The 4,316-nt window shown below is 49.4% G+C and overlaps 1 non-coding gene across 1 annotated transcript; it reads right to left on the reverse strand.

The window, feature by feature from the left end:
- Positions 1-1,403: 1,403 nt before the first annotated feature.
- Positions 1,404-1,475, reverse strand: TRNAA-CGC. Its single transcript has one exon. It is a non-coding gene; the product is annotated as a tRNA-Ala (tRNA).
- Positions 1,476-4,316: the final 2,841 nt, after the last annotated feature.

Raw genomic sequence — 4,316 nt, forward strand, 5'->3', positions numbered from 1 at the left:
GCTCTGTGTAGCAGCCATAGACTTCTTTGGCCATCTCCCATCCAAGGCCTAACCAGGGTTGACCCTGCTTAGCTTCTGAGCTCTGATGATATCAGGTTGGCCTGGGACATCCAGATCAAGGCAGGCAGATCATAAACAATCTTAAGAACATAAGAGAAGTCACGTGGGATCAGGCCAGTGGCCCATCCAGTCCAACACACTCTGTGTCACACAGTAGCCAAAACCCAGGCGCCATCAGGAGGTCCACCAGTGGGGCCAGAACTCCAGAAGCCCTCCCAGTGTTGCCCCCCAAGCACCAAGAATACAGAGCATCACTGCCCCAGACATCAGAACATAAGAGAAGCCACGTTGGATCAGGGCAGTGGCCCATCCAGTCTAACGCTCCATGTCACACAGTGGCCAAACCCCAGGCGCCATCAGGAGGTCCACCAGCGGGCCAGAACTCCAGAAACCACCCCACTGTTGCATCACAAGCACCAAGAATACAGAGCATCACTGCCCCAGACATAACATAAGAGAAGCTATGCTGGACCAGACCCATAGCCCTTCCATTCCAACACTCTGTGTCTCACACAGTGGCCAAAAATACCAGGTGCCATCAGGAGGTCCACCAGTGGGCCCAGAACTCCAGAAGCCCTCCCACTGTTGCCCCCCAAGAACCAAGAATACAGAGCATCACTGCCCCAGACATAGTATTCTATCTAGACCTTGTGGCCAATAGCCAGTTATAACCTGCCCTTTCTGAAGTGTGGGTGTGGGTAACCAGATATATATTTAAGTAGACGATTAGTAGAAAAACAATTAAATTGCTATGAAAGCACCTGGTATGTGTACATAGCTGTAATTGCAGAAATGTAGCTGTTCTTGGCATGGCCATGCAACTGGAAATAAAACCAGCTAATTTCCCCTTGCCCATCTCTGCCTGCCGCAGGGTGGTGGTGGGGGTGGTGACCTCTCACTCACTGTTGGTCTTCCAGGAGAGGGTAGACAGTTAACTATCAGGGTTGGTTTAAGCTTTGGATTTGGACTAGAGGGTTGGACTAGATGGTCTCCGTGGACCTTCCCAACTCAGGGTCTCTGTGCCTAATTCCTGCATACCAAATTACCTGTTTGCCGGTTTTTCTCTCCAGATCAAGAACAAGTGTTTCTAACTAAGGTCTGAAGAGAGGTTTTTTAATGCAATTATTTCAAACTCAGCATGCCTGTAACTGGCATGGATCTGAAAGGTTATTTCCCCCCCTGTGCCAGCTTCAGCTGTTATTAGACTCAATCCACATTTGGAACACATACGAAGCTGACTTATACTGAATCAGCCCTTCAGTCCATCAAGTTCAGTATGGTCTACTCAGACTGGCAGGATCTCAAGCAGAGGTCTTTCACATCACCTATTTGATCCTTCTAAGTGGAAATGCCGGGGATTGAACCTGGGACCTTCTGCAGGCGAGGCAGATGCTCTACCACTGAGCCACAACTGCTCCCTATTTGCATGTCTTCCAATCTTTTCATGGAATTTTACCGTGGTTATGACTGCTTATACCAGGCAGCTGGCTGAGGAATATAGTTGCAGGTGTTTCTCCCTCGACCGTGTCCTTCAGTATGAGATTTGCCGAAGAGTTGCACTCCTTTGCCTTGGAATATAAGCTTCAGCAGCTCGGAAAGGACCACCTTCAAAGCGAGACGAGATTGCAGCGGCCGAGTTCCTCTCCGGCTTGAATGGAAAATCTGAGCCGGAGAAGAAATACTTGTTCCTTCTGCCCTCCCGCTCTAATTTATGAACACACGAAGCTGCCTTATACCTTCATTGGAGGTTTTTTAACAGAGGCTGAGAGCAATACTGATTCTGTGAATTTAGGCAGCTCGTGAGAGGGAGGGGCAGGGAGGGTTGCATCAGTGCTTAGTCCTTGTGGCCCTTTCTCACATGGCCAGGGAAGTCCTGGGTGCCACTTCGGGGTCAGGAAGCAATTTGTCTCCAGGCCGGTTTGCCTGGACATCCTGGATGTTGTTGTTTTTTGTCATCTTCTGGGCATGGAACAAGAGTCACTGGGTGTGTGTGTGTGGGGGGGTGTATTTGTCAATTTCCTGCATTGTTTTTGAGAATTTCCTGCAGGGTTTGACTAGATGATCCTGGAGGTCTTTTCCAACTCTATGATTCTATATGTGAGACTCAAGGGCCGTCTTGTCTGCTCTGAATGGCAATGGTTCTCCACTGGAAGAGGCTGTGAGAGGGACCTTGGTGCAGTGGCAGGGCATCTGCTTGGCATGCAGAAGGTCCCAGGTTCATTCCCCGGCATCTCCAGCTAAAATGTTCAGGTGGCAGGGGATATGAGAGACCTTAACCAGAGACCCTGCATCTCCTCGATCTCAAAAAACAAGGATCTAGAAGACGCGGGGGAAATCGGGGGATGCTGGGGGTCAAAATGCCCCTGCGCAGCAAGTGGTGGGAAATTGACGAATACAGTTGGGTGGAAAGGGAAGAGTGAGGGTGGTGCAGCTGCTTGTGGGAAATCGGTCATTATCTCTTTCAAAAATGTCTGTGCTTCCTCTTCAGAGACCTGTCTGCTTTTTCATGTGCAAGGCCTTAAACCAAGCACCATCCTGTATCTGTCATCTTTCAGCTTCTGTTCCTGTTTTCCTATGTGCCAAATCACACCCGAGCCTTTTGTTAATCATAACTGCAGAACAATCTACTGCATTGTGCATTGCTGAGCCTGTGATGTCTTTTGTGTTCCTCAAGATGATATCTCCCTAATCCTGAATGTTCTGTGTCTAAACCCTCCTGAGCTGGAGGTATTAAGAATATTGACACCCATTCTTGATTACTAAAGTTGTTCTCCCTCGTGGCTTTCACTCACTAGCTGAGTGAAAATGCCCCCTCAGGGGGAGTGGCTGTGGATCAGTGGTACAGCATCTTTTTGGAATGCAGAAGGTCCTTGGTTCAATCCCTGGCATCTCCAGTGAAAAGAACCAGGCTCACGGGAAGTACCTCTGCTAAAGGCTGTGGAGGAGAGCCTTTGCCAGTCAAAGGAGACAATACTGACTTTGATTGACCAAGAGTTTTGTTCAGTATCAGCAGGGGTCGTTGTGTAGAAAAAGAGGTGCAGGAGCTCATTAGCATAACTTATTTTCATAATTTATTTGCATAACTTATTTGCATATGCCACACCCCCTGACATCACCGGAAGTGTTTCAGAAGGCAACACCCAGCGCTCAGGCTCCACTGGACTGTTTTGGATTCCTAGCTATTGGGGGGGGTGAGTGTAAGACAGCTTCATGTGTTCAAGTACACGTCTGGTGGTGGAACAGGGCTGCCAACCTCCAGGTACAGCCTGGAGATCCCCTGGCATTACAATGGACAGAGATCAGTCTCCCTGGAGAGCATGGCTGCTTTGGGAGGGGGGAGTAGACTCCATGGCACTGTACCCAAACCTTGCTTACCCCAGGCTCCACCCCCAAATCTCCAAGCCTTTCCCAACCCAGAGCTGGCAACCTTATGGTGGAACGTGCCATCAAGTCACAAGACTTATGGTGACCCCTTGGGGTTGTCAAGTCCCCCTGTGGCCACCAGCACACAGATGCCCAGATCCAGGTTGGGAAACTCCTGAAGATTTGGGGATGGAGCCTGGAGAGGACAGGGACCTCAGTAGGGTACGATGCCATAGAGTCCAGCCTACAAAGCGGCCATTTTCTCCAGAGGAACTGGTCTCTGAAGTCTGGAGATGAGCTGTAATTCCGGGGGATCCCCAGGTCCCACCTGGAGGCTGGCATCCCCATGACCCCTCAAGGGGTTTTCAAGGTGCGTGATGAGCAGAGGTGGTTTGCCATTGCCTGCCTCTGCACTGTAGCCCTGGCCTTTTTTGGTGGTCTTCCATCCAGTTACTAATTAGGGCTGACCTGAACTTCCAAGATCTGATGAGATCAGGCTGGCTTGGTCGACCCAGGTCAGGGCAGACTGATGGTTTTCTTAGTCCAATACTCTTGCCCCGACAGACAGCCAACTAGATTCTCATGGGAATCTATCTCGGACAAGGTTATGTGATGTAGGTTATGCAGAGGGAGAATGAGCTGCCTGGAGCCGCCCAGTGAACTTCATTGTAGAGCGGAGGTCTGAACATAAGCTTCCCCGATCCTAGTCTAATGCTTGAACCACTGCATATTACTACTACTACCACCACCACTACCACTACGCATTGTGTGTAGTATACACAGCTTTTGAACAACTATATGGCTTAAAATTCTTCAAATAGTTAATAAAAAGGCAAACACAATTTTGGACTCTATCAACAGAAGTATAATGTCTACATCACACGAAGTGATGG

The sequence above is a fragment of the Gekko japonicus genome, unplaced genomic scaffold (genome assembly GCF_001447785.1).
Source record: "Gekko japonicus isolate JY-2015 unplaced genomic scaffold, Gekko_japonicus_V1.1 scaffold2839, whole genome shotgun sequence".
NCBI classification, from domain to species: domain Eukaryota; kingdom Metazoa; phylum Chordata; class Lepidosauria; order Squamata; family Gekkonidae; genus Gekko; species Gekko japonicus.